Source organism: Pavona decussata, unplaced genomic scaffold (assembly GCF_977016875.1).
Source record: "Pavona decussata unplaced genomic scaffold, jaPavDecu1.1 SCAFFOLD_134, whole genome shotgun sequence".
Taxonomy (NCBI): Eukaryota; Metazoa; Cnidaria; class Anthozoa; order Scleractinia; family Agariciidae; genus Pavona; species Pavona decussata.
In genome coordinates this window covers 366,517-390,433 of record NW_028145547.1, presented here as the reverse complement: position 1 = coordinate 390,433, position 23,917 = coordinate 366,517, and the positions used below count along the sequence as shown (strand labels likewise).

The 23,917-nt window shown below is 39.1% G+C and overlaps 1 pseudogene across 1 annotated transcript; it reads right to left on the bottom strand.

Moving 5' to 3' along the window:
- Positions 1-2,995: 2,995 nt before the first annotated feature.
- Positions 2,996-23,467, bottom strand: LOC146467571 (uncharacterized; annotated as a pseudogene). Its single transcript, XR_014867668.1, has 18 exons — positions 22,174-23,467; positions 21,144-21,502; positions 19,031-19,195; positions 18,194-18,301; positions 17,739-17,864; positions 16,872-16,968; positions 15,975-16,193; positions 15,393-15,772; positions 14,925-15,092; positions 14,461-14,571; positions 13,830-13,946; positions 13,367-13,457; positions 12,605-12,979; positions 12,229-12,339; positions 11,390-11,500; positions 10,734-10,844; positions 8,673-8,764; positions 2,996-4,397 (listed from the first exon to the last, which is right to left on the bottom strand). The product of XR_014867668.1 is annotated as an uncharacterized LOC146467571 (transcript).
- Positions 23,468-23,917: the final 450 nt, after the last annotated feature.

Genomic DNA, 23,917 nt, shown 5'->3' with positions numbered 1-23,917 from the left:
AAAATCTTTAAGTTCATCTATACGAAGTTCTTGCGCGCACTAACGCATGTAAGCCTGTGAGATTTTCAGAAATTTTCTCTTTGTTTTTAAACATTTTTAGTTTAAGTCTAGCCCAGTATCTGTCAATTAACTCAAACTCTCGTTTTGGATAACTTTTTCCTTGATAATAGTAACGCAATACAACCATTTAACTGGAAAAAGCATTCCCGAAAACGCATTTCGAGAGCTTTCTAGCACCCAAAAATTATCGGGGAAAATTACGTGACTTTTCTTGGGCCCGAAAATTTCAGGTGCGCTTTGAGAAACACCAGAAAGCGTTTTCAGGAGCTTTACGGGGAGCTTTTCGGGCCCGAAAAGTTCTCGGGAGTTTTGAGAAACGCACGCCAGGACTGACTAGATGAATCACTCCTCTTCGCTTTCCTTCAACTTTGTAAAAAGAGTAAAACCAAAACTTTGACGGACAAAAATAGTGCTTAATGTATACAAAACGTTGTTTAACTTTTCGGTCTGAACAAAGCTAAATCGGTTGATCACCGCTCAGTCTCTTCGCCTCCAGTTGTTTCGAGGGTTAACATTCCTTTCCCACAGCTACCCCGTCACAGTTAATCTGTCTCTGTGAGAAACATTGTGCTTAAAAAAAGGACATTTGGCAAGTTGACTTTGATTTTAATGTTATTTCTTTTTTACAAGTTAAGTTTATGTTTATTTTGTGCTAAATAATGTACGACACTTCCTACCTACAGGACATCGTCACAATTTCTAATCTACACACGATATGTTTTGTCTTTCGATTTGGCTTTATCTATTTTGTAGAATATCAATATTTTTTTCTCTTTCATGAGCAGCTTTGAGCAGGAAAAAAATTCCACCCAGGGGTTCTCTTAATATTGTACGCGAGGTGTCATCGTATGCCTGGAAATGTAACATGAAACAGCCACAGTGTATTATAGTCACGCAGTTTTATCTTGCGCTTTCGAGACAAACTCGTGCCTTGCGACGCGCAGTGTTTTTCGGAGTGGTATTGTATGATTTTCCACGGTCAACTGCCGATTTTGCCATTGGTTTGCCTTCGTTTTCATAACATTTCCCATCCCAGACTGTCACAAAGGAATGGAATTTTTTGTATTTATCGGAGAGTAATTGCGGCGGGCAGCAATTTAATTTATTGAATAACAGCAGACCACTTCCTCTGCTCGGGGATTGACCTTTACACATGCATATTCGACTTGGTAAGTTTTATCTACCATCAAGCCGAGGAAAATAGTTCTTGGGTCATTCGTTTTTATTTTCTTCACCTGGGAATGCGATGCTCAGATAAATCGACGCCAGCTTCGAGAAAATAATGTACTTCTGAAATTGAGTTGTATTAGTGTGAATTGACACAGCTTTGTCTGTCTTTGAATTTGGCTAACAAATTTCCTCTCAGCATTTAACGCAAGTATCATAGGATTGAAATGTCGAAAAGCAACGTATACGTTTAGGAATTAGAACGATATTTTGGAAGGACGTACCTCTTCAGACCATTGCCGAGAGTCGAAGTCTTGTTGAATCTTTGTTATTATGGCGGGAAACTGATCGAGGTTGGGAAACTCGCGCGTATTCGACATGGATTCACGGTCATATAAAAGCGCTAGCAAGGCAAGGCATTGGTGAGTAGTGAAGTTTGTAAATAGGCTATATCAATTTTAAGATTCGGTTTTTTGAACTTATTGTATTGCATAGCTTGGCTCTTAGCCATTTATTTACTGCACTGTTTTTATCTACCGCGCGCCACATTAATTCAACCATCACCGCGCGATATTAATCCTGTTCTGATTTACTTGGGTAGTCAGTTTTTATTGAACTGTTGTTATCTGTCGAGCAGACTGCTTTACTTGGGTAGTCAGTTCTTCCCAGAACTGTTGTTATCTGTCGAGCAAACTGCTTTACTTGGGTAGTCAGTTCTTTATTAAGCTGTTGTTATCTGTCGAGCAGAACATTAACCGGCTAACCTCGCGCTATGAACACTAACTTAGGTTCTGCTTTAGCTTATCGAGCAGAATTCTCTGCTTCCACTAATAAATATCGCAATAACCAATTCTGCTCTACTTGGGTAGTCAGCTTTCTTTTCAGTGAGCTGTTGTTATCTGTCGGGCAGGATATTAATTAATCTAGCTTACTGTAATATTCTGCTTTGTAATATTTTGCTTCTGCGTTGCGCATAGCTGCTCTGTCGAGTACAAATGTAGTATACAATAACACTGCTTTGTAGTCCCAATTCTTTATAACTCTAAATGAGAGGAATACCAACCTCGCACTCCAGTTTATAAACTATTCCTTTTTTCTTCCATTTTAGGGACGACCGAATGCAACGCGCGGAGACGATCACTTGCTTTGTATCATCAATGTACAATTGTATCACTTTTCTTTCTTTCTTTTTTTTTTGTGGAAAAAATACTCCGAATTTTGTTTAATGTGGTTACAACGTTCACAAAAACACAGTGTCTGGCGCGGCTTGTGCTACAATAAATATTGTTACATTTTGTACAGTAAATAAATGTCCCAAACTCTGTGCCGCGATTCTACTGCTTTTGGCAGCAATTGTTTGCGTTTGTTCTTTGATTCGATGTTCTTTTAAAATGCTAAATTGCCCAGTTGCCTATTTTGAGTGATTCATATTATATTAAGTCTGTGCCCTGGAGTTACTATTCGAGCAAAGGAACCATGTCTTACAAAAAGCGTAAGAACCTTCGTTACTGGTTACCGTTCGCGTGGATAAAACGAAAGCATTCCTCGCGCGTTTGATCTGCACAAACCACGATGTCTGGGATTCTGTTTCTCTCTGCGTGACTGTCGGAACTCCGCACGTGTGAAAAAAGACCATTCCGACCATGAATTATAACACGCAAAGGTGCAAAACGGTTTCTCTTGTTGCAGTTAATGATAAGCCATTGGTGATTTCAACTCACCGTAAGCTCATTAGCATACATTTTTTTCTTCACCTAAGCTCATCATGTTATCATAAATTCACTAATAAAGATTTTATTGCTTACTAGCATCTGTTTTTTGGCCCTACTAGATGCAAAAAAAAAATATATTAAAATAAATTATCAGTTCTACAATGAAAATTTATTTCTCATGTGCTCAAGCGTTCTCTGTCAAGTGCAAGTTTATCAGCGTCAATTGAGTTGTTGAAAACGTTTGGCTAAGATGAAAGACTGGTTCTTACTTTTAAGACCAGTGCTTCAGTAGCCCTAACTACTAAAATCAATGCTTAACAAATTCGACTGCAAATTTGTTTATTTCTTTTATTGAGGAGGTTAGCTCTCATTTATCATCTAAATTAAATTTGGGTAACTCATCTAGTTTAATTATAGTCTGGAAAATAGCTATTAGAAGAATTGCATATATGTTAGCATACCGTATGGCCCAAAAGTTTGGCGGATGATTGACTCAATTTTGTGATTTGTCGATATTTTTGTACCTTGCGATGACTAAGTTCGAAAACTACCAGAACCGATTACAAAAATATTTCTTCGGATGGCAGATAATGAATAATTCATAGGTTGTACAACTGTAAAATTAAGAAAACTGAAATAACTATTTTCCGAAATACTTGCAGGAGCCCTTTGTGGGGGTTGTTCTTTCCATCTTTAAAAACAATAGCAAAGGTCCCAAAAACCAGAGAACGCACAAAAAAGCACAAGCAATGAGGTATTCAACATGGTATTCACCCTAATTACACCTGATAGAATGTTCAATTGGTATACATAGCAGCTACTTTATCCACAGATTGAGAGAATAACCAGTCGGAGAGGTACAGTCATCACCAAAGTCATCATCGCCGCCGCAGTCGAGGTTGCCGGATCCGAACCGAGCCCGATTAGCCTCTGTGATACCAATCCCATGATCCGCCCTGTTGCAATAATCACCTCCACCACCAATCATCATCACAGCTCCGTCACCGCCACCCCAGTCACACCAGAATGACAGATAAGAAGAGCTTTGAAGATTGCTGCTGCAGGATGCATGGCTGAAACCCACTGTTGATGAATAGCGTCCCCCAAAGTATGCATAACAGGATCCACGGCATGCGTCGCTGTTCCAGATGTTACCATATCTAAAGTTCCCGAAACCGGTAATAAAGCTTCTGAAAGTTCTTCCACCTGTGCAACCGCTAGGTACAACAAGGCTGTATTAGAGCTGTCATCACTGCGGGTTATTTTAATGTAACTGCCTCGGACGAGCCAGAATGCGGGTGATATCATGTCATAGTTGTTTGATGGACTGGTAACGCTACCGTACGATGTTGTTCGGTCATACCACCAGCTGCCGCTGTACTGCATCCAGTTTGCAGTGTCAGCATTCGAATAGCGTGAGATTAAAGTCCAGCCACCATTGGACATGTCACAGTAGACCTTAAAGCACAAAGAGGAATCGTTGAGTACCTTGCATGAAACCAATTTTACGAACTACGTTTAGCTAAGAAATCACACAAAAGCTGGAATGATGCATAAATGTAGAATGCTGGCGTCTGAATTGGGAAGTCATAGCTACATTTTCTAACAATAAAAAAAATAAGCCAGGAATTTTGAAAAAGGTGACAAATTATACTCGGGAACTCGAGTAGGAACACTGCCGTAGGCAGTGCTCCACCAAGTATGGCGGATTATTTCATAGGGGGCATGCCGTCAAGGATGGTCTGGTCTGTAAGTCCAGGTGGGGGTACGTCATAAGGTGGGCGCGAATTTGGTTAAATTAATGCTCATTAATGAGACCTATTCATCACGTGAACGTACTGAGTCAAGAATTGAAAGGAATTTCCATTGCGTTTTTATATTATGTGGCCAAGATGATTTGCTTACAATGAAATGCATGCGGGCTGTATTGCATAGCAGATGCTGTCCAACTTAGGTGATATCCCTAAGTGTAAATTGTAAGGAGGGGGAAGGGGGTCGGGAAGCCAGTAGTTCGTTCTTTTGCTGAGTGAGTTGCATTAGTAAGTAAGTAAGTAAGTAAGTAAGTAAGTAAGTAAGTAAGTAAGTAAGTAAGTAAGTAAGTAAGTAAGTAAGTAACAATTTTATTTAAAGAGGGTAACACATAACAGAATTTCTGATTAACTAGTGGCCCTCTCTCCTTAAAAATTAGTCAGTGCTTAAAATACATCTAAGATAGTCGCAGTAGGTTAAAAAACTAAAATATTGAAGTATGAAATACGAAATGTGATAAAGCAAGTTAAAAATATGTACACAAATTGAATATCTGAGTTAAAAACGTATCGCACACTATAAATTACACTAAATTACACTAACCATTACTGGTTAACATTGTTCTAACGTTTCTCTGATTCAAATTGCAGGTTGTATGAAGCTTGATGACTTAAAAGACATGGATAAGACACTAATTGGAGGCGAAAGATGTGATGCACTAATATATGGAACGGAAAATACGTGCAGCGGCAAAACTGCTGTAATTTCACTGCAGAAGTTTATGTTGTCAGTGTATAGGGCTAAAGGAGATGAGAACTACAAGGACTTCTAACTCAAATATCAGCTTTCCAGACATGTAGGCTGTAATAAGAGCTCTTAGACCCAACTTAACAACATCACCAACAATAAAAGACAACACACAAGGTCTCACTAAAAGTCCCAGGACCTTTGTTGAGAACTTTTGTTTTAGATTACAGTGCGTGACTCATTACAGCTGTCATTACTCTGCGCATTCCGTACTGCCCTCCAAATTGGCAGATAAACCACACCCCGTTTAAAATCCATTGGAAAAAAGTAGAAAGAAAATTCACGGAGAAAAGTACGGTTTATCTGTGAGAACATCTACAAGTGGGCCCTTAAATTTCCATGCAAATAAGGTCAAGCCTACATCCACTACTGACATCCAATAACATAGTTACCAAGCAATCCGAAAAGAAAAAACACTGTTTGTGACCTTGTCGAAAACCCTTCAAAACTGAGTTTATTGACGGTGGACTTGTAAGCGCCTGAAAAGCTTTATTGTGTCCAAGTTGATATGAATGGTACAAATAAATGTTGCGCCGCTTGTTTAAGTTCTAGTGGCACAAATGATGGCCAGAGAATTAACTCTGCACTGTATGTTGAAACGCAACGTAAACCCATGAATTTCCCACCGAGCGTTAGCCCTAGTAAGGAAATGGGAGACCCACAAGGCAAAGAAAAAATCTCCGACCTCGGCGGGAAACGAACCCACGACCTCGGAATTTGATCGTCCGTTGCTCTACGAACTGAAAAACGAGGACAGAACTGAGCAATTCGTGGATAATAATGGTGGTAATTACGGCAAATGTGAAGGCCTCCGAGGTCAGAAATGTTTTTCTTTGTTTTGTGTGGCTCCCATTACATTTCCTTACTAAGAATGACCCTCAGTAGGATTTTCATGGGTTCACTTAGCACTTTAACAAACGCTGCAGAGTTAATTCTCTGATCCGATCCATTATAGCTGGCAGGTATGACACACGCACTCAGTTCCAAAGCTGTAACTTCAAGTGACCGTTTACCCGGTTCGCGTCGGGCGGCTCCTGGTGATGTTCGTTTAGATTACAAACTTGCATAAAGGGGCCTAAGACAGCCTTATTTCCTCTATCTCTTGTTCTAGGTATTTAGGTTGTACAAATGTTTTGTAATAATCGTACTTCATTGATTGAATCAGTCAAACGAGAAGTTCACTATTCATAGTCCGATACTAGGCTGCAAAAGAAGTTTCACTTGCCCTAGCTTGTGTGCATTAGCAGGTTAGTATAACAATTGCTACTTTTTTCACCAAGTCACCTACTTGAGCTACGTTTTCTTCTGCTTGCTCTTTCGACAGCCATGTGTTTGGTTTCCTCTCCATTCTTTGTTATCAATGTTGTCTTTTGGTTATAATTTTTGTTTTTGAGTGTCATAATTTGTTCGACCACCCGCCCCCTTTCCCCAGTTGCAATAAATTATTTTGCCGGATAGAGCAAGGAACGCGACATCTCATGTTTAAGTTTCTTAACACTTTGAATGTAGCGAAAGGGGAGGGGGGGGGGGGGGGACGCGATCAAGGCGAGAGTGTAACTATATGTTGTCACGGCCACGGAGGTTGTGTTGTGTTCAGGGCTGATTATTTAAACGAAGTTTAGATCACGCTTAAAGGGGCAGTATCATGGGAGATGACATGATTTTTGACCAAAATTCACTAACTTTAAACTTTGAACACTGTGTTACTTGATTTCTCAAGCGCTAATTTAAAGAAATGTTAATAGTGATTCTAAGACGAAAGGTTGAACCAAAATATAGTACAACCGGCGATTTTTAGTGCGTTACAACAGCGAAATTTGAAAACGTCTGCCAGACGTTTTCAAATTTGAACCCCTCTCTATCTTGGTCATCTGCCGGCGAAAATATCCGTGGCTAGTTTCTTTGCATTCTGATAGCCTTTTAATGGAATTCTGTCATTATATCTTGGTTGCTATCAACCGAATAGCGTCTTTCCGATTTTCCATGTGTTACTAAAAATAGCGTGATACTGTCCCTTTAAGGTGCTCGCGGCTTCTTATTGGAGCGGAACGCACCCTTTATTTAAGAATTTTTGTGGCAAAATTTCTGTGGTTTTTGGTATGCTAAAAACGAAATCCACACCAAATTCAGATCTTACCTCCGATGCGCCAGGCCTGAAGAAGGACAGTTTGACTGTTCAATACGTAACTTTAAAAGCAACTTTAACCTCGAAAACTCCCGTTTGAAAAACCGGCGTTAAACTTATTTTATTGTCTTTTTTTTTTTTTTTTTCATTAAGAAAGAGAAAAGTTTGAGAAAAACTATTAAAGAACCTGCTGGGAAGAGCCTTACTTAATTTTTGTGACGTGATATCTAGTTCTTTGAAAACGAACCTCGTGTGTTTCGATTGGGGTTAAATTATTGTAATTTGGCAGAAGTACTAAGACTCCCACTTCTACTAAGATCGACCTACTTCGAATAAAGGAAAAGACGGCCAAAACATATCTTTTTTTTTTTGGTAAGAAGTTACAGGAATCAACACGAGAAGTGTTCCTGCTAACTTGCTGTTCTGTAGTTTTCCTTACCCATTGTGTGTCCTTACCCATTGTGTGACAGGTGAGTGGAATAATTACATTAATTCTTTCAGGACATAACAGCCATTTTCACGATTGATTTTTCTCATTTGCATTACAATGTTATCCAACGTCGATGCGAGGTAATTTCGGGCTAAAACTGCAAAATAGTCCGAAATTGCCTCACATACATGCTAGATTTCACTGTAATTCAAATGAGCAGAGTTAACCGTGAAAAGGGCTATTGGGATAGTAGCCCATTCAAGTGCATTACATTGACCAATAAAACCTGTCTAATCATAAACACATTGCTTGTATTTTGACGCAAGTTTCATGCCGACATCAATTTAAATTCTCGAAATGAATGTTCAATAAGACACGCTAATAACCAAATAGTTTCGAGAATTTGCTTTTTGGTCTATGAATGCCTCATTCATTATCAAGCATCAGACATCACACATGAATCGTCACTAATTACTGCTTTTTTTAAATAGCACAGCGTTTAAAATATAAATGTATCCCATTGATAATCTTGCACCTATGAATTACTAGAAGGTAGTGATTTTAGTACTTGATCAATATTAACATTGAAAACGTTGAAGAAACAGAAAGAATATAAACTAACCTGGAAAAAATGACCGTTGACTTTCAAAGAGTATGTTCCACTTGAGGTGTAGCCGGCTTGTAGGAGATTTTTACACGATACTCCTGCAACAACTTAACAAGAAAGAGAAAAAAACAAAGACTCAGATCTCGCAAAAAATGTGGAAATAATCAAGTTAAAATACATTATAAAAAAATTCTTATAGGTAGAAACAACAGCGGAAAATTAGCGAGATAAAAATAGTAAAAGCCTCAAACTAACTTCCAAACTGATAAGTTCACATATGTTGCTCAATTACGACAACCTCTAATTCGATAAACCCCATTATTAAAAACTCAATCATTGTATAATGCAATTCGAGGGATTTGATTGGCTTAGCGGCCATGGTATATTAGCCATTATACCATGGCCGAGAAATAGCGCCCATTAAATTGTCTGCTGGTTATTCTTACGCAGCGAATTCAGTAAGATTTAGGAATATTTCTTGATTGTTTTTAATAAAACAATTATTCCACTTGCGCTTGTTGGATATGAGATGATAATAGCCAACTCGGCGCTACGCGCCTCGTTGGCTATCAATCATCTCATATCCAACGCGCGCTCGCGGAATAATTGTTAAATAGTCAACATCCAAATAACGGGCATATTCTAGCGGAAATTAAAATTGTTTTCCTGGAAATTATGCTCGATTTCTGATTGGGTCATCGATTTTTACAGTAATCTGTTCATGTTGTCCTTTAGCAGCATGGTTAAGAATATATAAAAACTGTTCTAATGAGGCCTGAAACTGCTGTTTAAAAGTAAAAACTAAAATCCAAGCTTTCTCCGATCAACGGCATCATCAGGGATAAGAAAATATTCCGCGCACGCTATATATCATACGCAAAGAGAGTGTAGGGTGAAAGGTGAAATGTGTAAAAAATGTGACGTATGTGTGAAAGCTATAGAAATAAACTGTGAGTGGAATACAAATTTTTTTGATGATGGTTGTGGGCTATAAAAGCGTATGAGAGTAGTCTCTAAAATACAATATTAAAGTAGAAGGTCTGCGAATTCAGTACATTCCACTCGTGAATTGAGTGTGGGCTTGTATTTTCTAATGTAAAATGCTTCGTAGAGGCGTAGATTAGCGGGATCGTTTTCGCTCATAATAATCTTGATATTAATGCCTTTATAGTCGTTGTTCTGGCAGGAAGAGATATTTTTTTTTTTTTTAACGGAGGAGTTATCGTTATTGATATGTTCTCTTACGCGGTCATGGAAAAAGCGTGTTGTGCTACCAATGTATTGTTAATGACGCAGCTGTTGCACCTGAACTGATACACTGCATTTCAGTTACAGTGCCTGCACACTGTTACTGTTACTGTGCTGGTACACTGCATTTCAATTACAGTGCCTGTCACTCTTCCACGCTTTTCGATGTTAATCCCAGGGTTTCTCCCCTTATACTTCGCTTCTCCTCCCTCCACAAAAACCGACATTTCCAAATTCTGATTCGACCTGGAAGCAAGGACACTTTGAACGAGTTTCTGAGAGTTCCTTGGTACTCAGGGGAAGGCCAGAATGGAAATGTATTGCAACTTGAAAAAAATTGGCCAAGGTTTTCCAAAAAAATGATTTCAGCCTCTTTTTCATTGAGACAATCAATGTCAGTCTTTACTAACTGGGTCACCTATGATTTATTTTAAAAGAGAACTATCAACTTAATTGCTATCAAATTTTCAAACTTGAACGAATTTTAAATTGTAGCGCATTGCATAAAACTGATCAGAAATTTTTACATTATGAGCTATACATTTTGAACAATTATCCTAATCTATCAACAAACTTACTAAAGATCGCATTTACGAATGCGGTTTTAGAACTGAACAATCATTATGTGGGTAAAGTTCTGACTTCTCCCAAGAACTCAGTTGTTCCACAATTTAAATAGCAAATTCACGGAGATTATACTTTGTGTTTGACCTTAAACATCATAATGACGATTTCCTGAACTCTTCTATATAACTCCTCACACATTTCAGGTCAATGGAATATAAAACACCACACGGCTTATTTCATTGGTGCTATTCTACAAAGTACCTTCACATCTATGCCCGATGAAAACGCCTTGACAAACACAGGTAAAATTGTACACTCCATCTATACAAGTTCCTCCGTTTAGACATGGATTGGATATGCATTCATCCGTATCTGTAAAATAAGAATTTAGGGAACGTTACTCTAAAGCTGTCTTGCGCAGAGTTTCCTACAGCCTTGGCGCATGACGTAGTCAAAGCCGAGAGGCTCTGGGGTCGAGAATGTCTTAAAGGAGGTTTTACATACTTTATGCTCACATCACATGCGCATGCCTCCCTGACGGCTACAGAGTATTTTAAAATTTCAGTTAGATCGGCCAATATGGAAGGCAATATCCAAAACAATTCCAAAATAATTGCAAAGCAGCGAATTTTACACAAAAAATCCGTACATTTTGGTCAACAAACCGATCAAAATTTGGCTAATATGGAAAACTTACACATCATAAATAACCGTTTTTTTTTTTTTTTTTTTACGGCAAAACGCAGCTACTGCAACTGAAAGCCTTATTTCCCGAAATAAACGAGGGTATAGATATTGCTAAGACTAAAGTCATCCCCCAAAATTGAACATCAGTTGTGCAAGGTTCTTAACGGATAATGGAACTAAACATCCCTCATCTATATTTTGTATGATTAAAAGCATTTTGTTGTACATACGTTGGCACTGCTTGCCAAAATACGGTGAAGGGCATGCGCATGTGTAGTTATTGTTTCCATCAGTACAAGTGCCTCCATTCATACAGGGGTTGCTCGAGCATTCGTCAAACTCTGAAAGGCAATAAATACGTTAAAAAGTCAACGAATAATTAGAATTAATAGTTTCCATCCCTATAACAGAAAAATATAGCACGGCCCAACTTTGTCCGCTTTCAAAAGGTTAGATAATGAAAACAAAACAAAAATAAAACAACAAAATACAAATAAAAAAATAAGAATTTTATTGTCGGATCTCCTTTTGACGGCACAATTAAATGTCTGCGATGCACAAAGTAGCTGCGCTTGATTTGAACGTTCATAACGTCCTTAATATCAAGGAAACCAACACCAAACTTTTCATCAAATGGCAAAAATATGTTTATAATGACTTGATATTTCCATGCTTCAAACTTTGGATTTCTTACTTTTTAATAAAAATTTTTAGTTTATCCTCGCAACATTTACACATTTTTGACCTATTTTAACTTTTGTTTAGCGGTTTCCATGACTTTGAGATCAGTTTCGGATGGTTTTCTGAATTGAGAAACCAATATTGCGGATGTGCAGTTAAACGACGTGATATCCACGTCATATGCGGTCAGCATCCCATTTTGCGGACCTCAAAGGAAATAGATATGGAAACACTTCGTATCCTCCAAGGTTTGAAGTCACACTCTCAATACTCTTGAAGTTATTAGTGATCCGGTGGTGATGGTGGAGCAGCCTTGACACAGAAACTCAGAAAAATCCCAGGCGTAATAGGTTCAAAGAGAAATCAGAAAACTGAGTTGTATATTTACCTTCACATGTCCTTCCTTTGTGTGTCCGAGAGCAGACGCAAGTAAATCTCCTTTTGCCGTTCACACAGGTGCCGCCATTCAAACACGGATTGCTGCTGCAGTCGTCATAATCTGAGCAGAAAGATGTTTGAAAGTTGCATTCAAAGGAAATTAATTGTTACTATGACATAAAAGAAAAAAAAAACATAAGTCTAATCAGCTTATAAGAAAGTCCATTTCCTTCCTCCTCCTTCTCCTCCCCCGTTCCCTACCCATCTCCCCCGATTCAATAATAGTATCTCTTTGTTTCTTTTAGAGTCTCTTTCGAGAATATATATTACTCTCAGTATAGTGGAAGGTAATGTATCTAGTTGGGCAGAAACTAATTTCTGATTACCTTTCTTGCATGTGTACTGATGACAGGCAGAGCAATCCACGTCATTCCACATGTACCCATGCCCTGCCCCCAGGGTGTGAACGCAGTCCTCCCCTCTAAAGTCGTTTGGTTGGTTTTGAGCCCAGTAGCGAAATTTATCAGGACATCCATCTACCCAGCTGAACAATCCTTCTGTGGCAATGTCATTTAAACCGATCCACGCCTTGTCACCATTGTGCCTGTGCTGGATATATACGTTCTCTTCCTGGTTTTCAATAGCAGCTAGATTAGCGCCCATGGCTCTGCAGGTTATACTTGCATTGGACCAAGTCTCACATGTTTCGCTGGTGAAATAACAGGAGCCATTGTAGAAACTCCAGCCGGGCTCACAGACATCTTTGAAAAATAAAGTAATAAATTAAACTACGAAGCTGTTGTCGCTACCTTAATGTTTAAGGACAGACCAATGCTACAAAAAAGTTATTTCACGAATCGAAAAAGGGAAAAAAAAGCTAAAATTCTTTTAAGGTTGTGAACCAACCCATAATTTGGCTTGCCTCCTTAGCAGTAGCTTTTCCGTAGGAGAATAATATTTGTCCCGGCTGAAATAAAATTTTCTGTTTTCAAAAGAGGACTTTTGCATGAGAAGATAAATTAGACTTGGGGAAATTTTTTATACAGAAGCAGATCAAATCTGATACATCTAATAACATTCTCTTGAGAATCGATTTGTAGTTGAAGAATTTCAGCGCTATTTATAATTAGCTATGACTCAGAGCCTACCTGGCAAAACTGCATAAGACACTGAGAGAGGGTCGTGTTGTTGAACAAACAGTTCCTTCACACAAGCTCTAAAGCCTGTCTTGTTTATGTACTGCAAAGATACGAAAAATAAAATGTTTTAGAAATTAGTAACATGCAACCGTAAAGACAACTTAAGAGTTGGTCTGTTCCTAAAGTTGCCCATCAAGGCGTAGATGAGCTCCCGTTTTCTTGGCATAAAGTCACTAAAGGGTAACTATACTTCCCTATATAGGAAGCCAGTTTATCGCAACCTCAGTTCTCGCCTCTATAATACCCTCACCCGTTCAAAAGGAGACAGCAAGCTAGGACCAATTCTCAAACCAAGGTTCTCGCCTAACGAGCTCTTAACGATCACTCTACACTGTATGCCCACATCTCTTACAGTGCATCGCAAAACACAAGTGAAGCTAAGATTAACTTACAAATGCCGTTGTTATCTTACCTCAGCCCAAGCTGAAATGGAGTTGTACATAGGATTAAGGTTTCCTCCGCTTGTTGAATGGTTTGCTGACACCAAGACTTCGGGAGAGTCATTGTAATGCTTCTTAAACACGACATCCTAAAGGAAAGAAAATTCAACTGTTTGTGCATGATGGTAAAACAAACCTTTTGTAAGTTTAGAATATTTTCAAACAAAGAATGAAATAAACAATTGAAAAAGTCCACCAAGCAATTATGAACTATAGGATGAAACAACAAAAGGAAGGGAAGAAGAAATGAAAGAACGGGGAAGAAAGATAAGAAAGGAGAGACAAAATAGGGAAAGGAGAGATGAATGGTTGATTAAATTAAAAGTTGAGAATGTATGAGTGGGCAGGAGTGCATCTGATAGAAAAAGAGTAGAAGAGCAAAATAATAGAAAAAAAAAAACGAAAAAGCGAGTGTTAGCATACGTAAGTTTGTCTGCATGAGTGGGTTAGGGTGCATGCGCAAATGTAGGCACTACTGCAAGTGTGAACGGATAAGTGCATATGTTCCCGATCAGACGTGCGGGTGGTCATCTATAAAAGAAGTCGTTACCGTCTAAAGACCTTCAGAGGTTGTAAACGTGAGTGCAATAATGGCCTACCTACCTCACAAAAAGCATAGTTGAAATCTCGGGATGGCTTGTTCGAATTGGAGAAGTATATAGCTCCATGCTCTCTAAACAGAGGTCGGTGAAGCTCTTCAAACGCTATCCAATCCTGCAAAGAAGCCATTGTTTGTTATCACGTTGTCACTTGTAAACCGTCCAAGAGGTTATTGTTTATGAGAGAAAAAATAGCTATGGTGATCTTTCTATAAGAATGCCCAGTGCAAGTCTGTATAAATCGAAAGCAGCATATTTCCATTTGTGATAAAATGAAATAGACGGATCGAAAACATCAAGAGTATGCTTCAAGAAAAACTCCAAGAACAATTGTTTTCCTTTCATCTAGTCTTTTCCGTACCGTCCAACAAAGAGGTATAAATTGGATGCAGTTTTTCATACAACGGGCCTCGGTTGAAGTTTGAACTTGAGGAAATCATAAGACGAGTTACAACTAAAACCACTTACAACGTAAATACTTTGGTGAACTCCATCAAAGTTCTGTAATTCTCGGACGCAGATCTTAAAAGAATTTTTCGTGATATCTTCTAACCACACAGAAGATGCATCGTGCTTTACACCACGCCTTTCATGCTCCGCTGACACTAGAACTGTAGGCGTCGACTTAAACTTGCTCTATAATCAAGGACAACAAAAAATGATTAATTTTTAACGGCACTATGAGTGTTTATATGTAAATAGAAGCGGTAAAAAAAAATATCTTCTGCCTAAACTAAATTCGAATCTTGAAAGTCTCTGATTTGTGGGTTGAGAAATTATTTAATTGACCGTACTTTTTCCCATTATGTCTATAAGTTCAATATACCTTCCAGTACACTGACTAAGCTGGTGCGAAGGTTTGTGTTGTAACCACCGGAGCAGATCAAAATTTGAAACTCAGTTTTAAAAATGAACCAATACCAATTAGCTTCTTACCGAGGGAAGGGAGACGGTTCGACAACTCGTTCCAGTCCACCAAGTCGGCATGTCCATTTCACCAGACACTCCCCCGTCAGGGGCCCCCTGGTAGGCAAGCCAGTCAACAGTTGCAAACGTTTCTCCATTTCTTTTCTCGTTTCTCCCGGCCTGTGTAACGCAAACTGTAAAATTGTTCTCCATGATTTCTTCAACCCAAGCAACAACTGCTTCATGGACATATGAGGGATCTGAGAAGTTCACGTGATTGACAGAAACCTGTATGTGAACCGGTTTGTCAGGATAAAAGACATAAGGAGCCAGTGGAACTTGTTCACAAACCGCTTCAGCCCAAACTGGATTGTGGTGGAGGCGATGCCGGCCCTTTTGAGAAGGGAATCCTGCAAAAAAGTTAACAACACTAAGTCAATTCAATCCTATAATGGGACTACTGTTATCAGACGTGGACACCGTAGATGGTGTGTTTTGGTGTTGCTGCGGTGTTGTTGGAATCTCGTGTAACAATAAACTGTCATCGTCCACTTTACGTTTGTTTCAAATTTATCTACAGCTGTGGGAAAGAAGTGAAATCAGTGATGTTACCTGTACAATCACCCGGATGATAGACAGTGAAGTTTCCTCTCAGATGGCACATTTCTCGCTGGAACACACACTCGTTGTCATATGTGGTACCATTAGAGGAACACACAGGCTCTTCATACGACGGACAATTATCCACGCATATGCACCGCGCGTCCCTGGGACCAAATGCCTTACAAACGGCAAAGTACTTACAGGAGACATTAATGCACGGATCAACATCTGTAACATGAAATGCAAAGAATTTTTTGTTTTGTTTTTCTCAAATTAAGTACTCTAACTTTAGAGGGTTTATAAGGAATAAGTAAACGAAAGAAACAATTATAAAATGCATTATTAAATCGCAAGTTATGTAACGAGACTTAAAAATAGATTGGTAGTTGTTTCCTTGGAAGCCAAGCGATTGTGGCCCCTCACCTAAGGCCGGGTCATGTTCTGCATGCAAACAACTTTCAAATTTTTGTCCATTTCAACTGTTTTACCCAATGAAGGAATTTTAACAAACAAAAAGAAAAACTTCGGATGCTGTTTTCTGTTTTACAGCATTGTTATTATAAACGCCGTTTAATCTGTTCAGATTCTTTTGTTGAAAGTGGCTCAAAATTTTAGCAAACAGATTCAAATCCCCAAAATCTGCCAGTTGAGCTGCTGTTGGCTTTTCGAAAATTCTAGCTAACCTTATGTCACAAACGACATTTTTGTCCGTTCGTTAAGTTTCGTAACAGGACTGGATTAATAAAATCAGAATGTTTAAAAGTAAGTGATTTCAAATATGTTATTTTCATTTTTACATGTAGTAATACATACATGTACTTTTTTCATTGTGACTTCGTGGTGACTTTCGTGGTGACTTCAAAAAATATCAGAAAGTAAAACTGTCATATAATGTTGCTTATTTACCTCCAATAACTGCGTAATCAACTTTGACCGGATCATGTTGGCTCTTCATTCCTGCCAAGTCTTTTATGCAAATGCGGACATAAGAAATAGTTGTTTCCTGTGATAAGAGCAGAAATGAACTCAAATCAGTAAAATGGCAATCAATGTACTAAGCAGTAACTTGTTGCAAGGTTTCAAGGTTGAAGACAATTCTTTTTCATGAAACTTGAAAAGTCTCGAGGAGAATGGCTTGTGTTTTTCATGAAACTAATGAAAGGTTTCGAAGTCAATAGCTTGATGGAACACTGCCGGGTTTAACAGGATATTTATTTAACAAATAAATGATTTTATGCGCCTTTTAAGTGCATCTGTTCTGTGGCTTCCGTTCGGGTGGTAGTAAGGAGATACTCTAGCTAATTACCCTACATAAAGCTCGGTTAGACCATCATTTGTCCTCTTTGGCCTAGATCATACAACAGTGAACTAAGCATATCCAAGGGAAACTCGTCACTTCCCTCCCTCCCTAGCTCCCTTCAAAGCCACAGAATTTGTAAGCATGGTTAGGTCGGTGGCGGGTATCCCCTCACCTTTGCTGGGTACAGCTTTATTTAGAGTTATTCTTCTCTCATTATGTCATTATTTGCTAACAATAAACGGCCACGTGTGTGGCCAAAATATGCCAAACGGTGTCATGTCATCTTCCATCCCAGCAAACGGAGCAAAACCAAGGCAATGGTTACTAAGATCCAGGTTTTGATAATGTGTCTAACGCAAAGGCGCATAAATGTAATTTAAAGGTTGTAAATTCATGTGACTGTGATTCTTAAGGTTTTTTTCTTGTATTAAATAGACCGAAAAATCTACTTGTCAAGAATGATTATAACTTACCTCTATCCAGGTGTTAAGGACGTTGTTTTCCGGCTTAACAGAGTACACGTTCTTGCTATCGTATAGGTGATTGACTGTTACCACGACAACAGGAGGTGCATAAAATTTCTCAGTAAAATTAAGCACCTGTCACAAAGAAAAATGCAAGAGCGAAGCTGATTAAACTGAGATTTGCTTTACTTGTACAGGTCATACTTTAGTTTTCTGGTATTTTTACAGTTTACAGTCCAGGCATTCTCACGTGTGAGATCAAAACAGAAATAAGCGCCCCATCCTGTTATCAGCTCGCTCTTTTGATATCTCCAAATAACAACATTTCCCGAGAGCTAAATCGAATCTCTATGCTGAGTAGTTGGTTGAGGAAGAAACTATTTCTTTATTCATTTTCTGCTCTGATTTGCTTTTTCATCGCCTTCAAAAGTTCGTAAAACAAAACAAGAAGGAATGATCATTACCTTGCAGAAGGCGAAGTTGTCTTGTTCCAGGGGAGCCCCACCATTTTCAAACTGGAGTTTTCCTTGGAAAGTCAACTGAGCAATTTTCTGTGAAAACGCCAACCAGTCCTGAAGGAGAAAATAAAAAATGTTCGCTTAGATACAAGGTACTGATAATCTCTTAAAAAGATCGCGAACACGGAAAAAATCTAATGCGGCAGTTCTCTTTTGACCTTGTAGTTTAGTTTGAATTAGCCTACGTGGTAAAAAAAAAAAAAAAGAACAAAGAACAATGAACTAAGGAAAGGGTGGGAGAATTCTTTTCTATGTTAAACAGGCAGGCTGAAATGGTCTTTCATCTCAACTTTATGACACCTCAATCATCGTCAGCAGTGCATTGACACTAAATTTTGAACTCCACACACAGTACTAATCAGTAACTCCAGCAACAGCAAGTTTTCAGAGGTCAGTACACTTAAGCAAGTTGTATTCTACTCCTCTTGCGTTTATCTTTCTTTCGCCGCAGTTTGCAGTACATTTTTAAATTCCTTTAAGATTTTATGTCGATCCAGATCTCCGTCACAGATTCGCAACTATCACTGCTTTGTATCCTTGGTTACAGTCCAATGTTTTCTATGTCATACGACTGTTGCGTGACTGAACAGAAACGGATGTAAACTCAAGGGTATTTGAGCAAAATCTCTACCGTTTACCCCTGAAGGATATGATAAATTTAGTTTAAACACCGAATTAAAATTTGCTTAAAGCTGGGAATATATAAGTGTGTATAAAGAGGTCACGTGCCTTTTGAGGTAGGCGTCACGTGCACGTGCGCGTTAGCATAAATGAAAAACTAACCACTTGCAGATTCTGATGTTTTCCGTCAAATGTTTTCACTTCTCGGATACAGATTCGGAAATGATCTTCTCGTAATTCTTCTATCCACGTGTTCATGGCGTCCTGTGGTCTGGTGATGCCAGCGTGACGTACGGTGGCAAGTACTTTGGGGACAGAAGGAAATCGCTGTGAAGGAAGAAATAAAATTGTTTACATTTGGTAAGGGGTTACAGCGAGTATGGACTGCTTTATTTAAACCTTTGACCTTTTAGGCAATAAAAGAAGGATATCTTGTCACGAAAAGTGTTTCATGAATTCTTTTCATGTCGAACAAGAAATCACAACTCTTCCTGATTCCTATCCTTTACCTCCCGACCCTCATATTCTAACAAAGAAGACGACTGCCCCTGCTATGTACAGAAATGTCGCTCCAGGAAATGAAATTGTATTTGCATCCTTTTAATCGATAATAAAGTAGAAATTATCTAACGAATAAGAAGCACTTGAAGCTTTTCCAAAGACTTCTTTGAAAATCGTCCAGTTGTTTTGCTCCTCTCGTCTTCTCCATCCCTCCCCCCCCCCCCTCCAACCCCGGCCCATCCCTAACCCCCCCCCCCCCCCCCTTAACCTCCATGAAGAGACGTGCAAACCCTCGAGAAAAGAACAGATTTTTTTTAGGATGAAAACGACTTTTAGCTCAATAATAAGCTTAAGAAAAGCCACTCTATCAAGCCAGCTTATACCTAAACAGTGATAATCCTCACTTTTCGGTATGCAAATAATGTATAACTCATGGCAAGAATAAACTAGGTCAAGTACTGCTTGTCTGGGAAGAAGGGGCAGAAGTCATCAAATATTAAATCAAGGGAAACTTATAGATTTAAGAAAATGCGAGGGCATTATTTTATGAAAACGCGTTTAAGGATTGGAAACGCTTTTAAGGGTCTTTGCCATCGTGCTGATGATTTACGCCACAAACTATACTCCACTTCGTCTCATCCCTCCCAGGTTAACTATTTGTGAGAGCCGTTTGGTGAAATCTAACAAAGCTCTTGAGTTTACCTCTGGGAGTGGGGTTGGGGGCGGGGGTGGTACTTGAATATATTAATGACGAGGAGGTGCGAATGAGGCCAAGTTACTCAATCAAACACAAATCTATTTAGGAGCGTTGCGTGACAGCCCAAAAAACGGCTGCGAGGGAGACTAGTTAAACTGGTGTGCCAGGAGATAATCCCCCAAAAGTCGATTGTTCACCGCATACAACCCATTAAACTGGTCAAACTGCCAAAATCTTTTCCTCTCACATGAAAGGTTCCGAATGAAAATTTCAAACCCAAAACAGTCACCAGTTGAAAAAATTAATCTCAAAGCAACTCCCGTCATTAATACGTTAATACCTGCCTACTCCGTTCGGGGAAACCCTGCGGTGGATTGACGTTCTTTCCAGAGGGGGGTAGTAATCTGACTGCTAATCACTTGGTGTTTAAAGGTCTGGCTTGGAGCAGGCAGTTGTGATCTAGACTGTTCACGGTCCCCTATTTTTCCGTGGGATTTTTGACATTCGTACACTTCGATCGAACTCCCCTGACTAGGGCCCCCCATCGATAGTTTAGGCACTCTCCCCAGGTTGCGCTCGCCTTTACAAACGAAGATGGCGGGAGTTCGGTCTCGAAAATTCCACGGAAAATAGGAGACTGTAAGCAGTCCAGGTGTGATCTTACATGTTAGACCTCAGGTCAGTGAATCCGTTTCCAGTTGATTCATACAAAATGGAATAAAAACTGCTTTTTTTCCCGATGAGATTCCATTACCACTGCTTTGGCGAATTTGCCGACACAAATGCGAGCCAAAATTGTTTTTTGTTTGTTTTATAAAAATAGGTGAGACGCCTTAATTACATTGCGAAGCAACCCGCTTTTCTTCTTTGAGTGACATAACATGCTAACACGTAAGCTGGATGGCACAGGCAAAAGCATGTAGAGTGGATGATGTCATGGTTTATAAATAACCCCAAATTCTAGGAAAACCTCCTCAATATGCTACTTCCTTTGTGTTTAACGAATACTAGGTATCGTCAATTTTCTAAACTTATAAAATAGGAGCTTATAAAACTTTTGAAATAGGGGCTATTTACCTGTGCAAAGTCAACCCTTTCACACTGTGTTCCGCTAGTGAATGCATTGAAGGAGGCGGTGCCGTCAAGTGCTCCAGAAGGAGTTCCACGAAATGCAACCCAGTTCACAACAACAGATCCATTTGAACCAAGGCCTGATTCCAACACACAGACGCGGAAATTATTCTGCGTCACTTCGGCGGTCCACGCTACTGCTGAATCATGAACACTGGGCGGTTTATTTTCATGGCTGATGGATGCAAGAACACGAATATTGCCCGAGCTGGAAAATACCTGAGGGTATTGCACGGTTTTGCAATGAACCAAGTCAGGATATGACACGGAGAAGTTGACCTTTCCTTGCTGGAAGAGATTTTGCCCTGAGGGAAAATTGTATAAGAAACAGTCAAAAAGGAACAACTCAAACGTGACGTTTAAGTTTCCAAGGAACTTATGGCTTTGCTTTATCCTGAGAACAATTTTCAGCGATTCCAGGTTGAAACCATGTATATATTGCACTGCTAACTTTCCCGGTTTGTGGAAATTTCCGGGTGCGAGGCTATTGGAATACAAACTATTCAGCTGAAGTGTAGTCGATTTTTCTTGAATTTAAATTTTGGGCGCCCATGAGAGGGGAGGAAAATGTTGCAACATATAAAACACATCAGTTTAAGGTGCATTCGCATTAAAAGTGAATAATAGCGAGAAATTCCACACAAAAAAAACTGTGTACACATAACTGCTGACAGTGTCCGATAATAGGTTTGCGCACTTGTCCTTCCAAAGAGGTAAGAAACCTTGACCAAATTAATCAAAATTTACTCCGTTTAACTTTTGGTAAAATATCTCCACACGTAACTGAAAAGCTGCGGTTTTTGTTATCATTTTTTTCACAAATTTTAACTCCTTACAGCTAAATTCGTTTGAGTTTGTTATGAAGTGTGTGATTTGCTCTTATCTATCTTGCTTCGATTTTGAGCTATCTTAAGGTATTTCAACATTTTAAACGAAACATAGTTCGGTTACTAACAAATTACTGCACCGGCCTTACCTTCAACCAAACAGGAAAGTGTGCCCAAAATCAAAAGCGTAGCTAACAGCTGAAAATCTGTGGACAACCTCATTCTTGAAAGCGAACAATCGAACTGCTTTTTCAAGGTCTCCACCTGTCTTCCTCCGGTATCCTTGATACCACTGGCGGAAATTCACGTTGAATTCTCCTTATTAGCGGCCCATCCCTTAAACTGACCAAAGTTAGTATTCTCATTTCCTCTTTCCGGGTGGAAGTTTGAGAGAATCTTAATTTTAATCAAGGCGGAAGTAACTAGGAAAAGAAGCGACAAATTTGACAATTCAGAGGGTCAGAAAGTGATCAAATTCGCACCAGCCCTGAGAACATAGCATTTGATCAATAACGTCACTTGGCCAAGTGACGTATTTAATTTATGAAAATTATGACTGGAAGTGGGTCAAAGCATGGAATAACCTTTAGTAGATAACTAGTTGAAAACTAAAAATAGCAGTAATACACGATATTGACAGTTATGATTTAACGCGTATTACGTGGCCTTACACGCAAGAGTAAATCTGCAATTCTATGGTGGATTTTTGCCAGCCATTTAAAGGGGCGAAGTCGCAGGGTTTGGGTCAAACCTGTGTTTAAACAAAAACAATACACTAATTTTCGAACACGCAATGCTCCAGAACCCAGGAAAAAGTTAGGAAGTAACGTTTACAAAGTAACGAAACCATTACACAAAAACCGTAACAATTTGAGCGATTTTCCAAGACACATGGGAAGAAGTTCGAAACACTGGTCCAGCTTTTCCAAGTTGGACTTCATTTTCAACCCTAGCAATCCATAGCCAAAGACATAGGGTCAGTTATTGAAAGACAGTTTTGACAGTGTTTAACAAAACCACGTTCTAAGCCGTTTCCAATTTTGCCAACAATCATATGTAAACATTGTCTACTGCCGACAGTAACAAGACGGCTTGCATCCCAGACTAGAAAACTATTTATCTACTTAAAACAAACCACTTATAAACAGATTTGGCGCGGCCCACTGATTGTCTTAACCCACCGCCTAAGTTAGACCCTGTTTAAATAACTGGCCCATAAAGTTTAACTTATTGCTTCAGAAAAACAAGAGTTCGTTCCGAACAAAATAAACCATCATCTGTGACTTTCATGGAGTTTTTAGGTTTCTAAAATATAAAATAGATGAGATAGCTCTGTAAGCAGACCTAGACTGTAGTAGGGATGTAGCTGTTATTTTAATGACCTTTTAAACTTATATAAACAAACATACACGATCAATTTGGTGCAAGAATGTGCACGGACAATTGTTCTAGGAAATTATCTGCTCCAAAAAGCGGCAGTCTCCTGAATTGATCATAACTTAAAACAATTATGTGAGCCGAGGAGAAATATTTATTGTCTATTAAAAAACCTTTCTGAGCGCGTTGTGTGAGGCATTTTTTTTTCTTGTTTTCAAGTGTTTATTTTATATTCTTGAAAGTGTCGTTCGGCTCTGCCCTCAAGTAAAACGCACTGACTCAAGTAATTCTGATGGCGTTGACACCGGTCGGACAAACCTGATTGCCTTATTTTTAGTATTGAAATTTGTTGTTTAGCACGGGTTAACACAAATGGCTTCCTACTGCGCGTCCCCTCTTCTCGCGGTAAGCGATTTCCGCGTGCAGTCGCGCGTCATTCACCAAGGGATTACTCCTTACCTAAGAGAAAATTACTGAAAAGAGTTTTTACAATGGTCAGACTAGTAGTGTAGACTG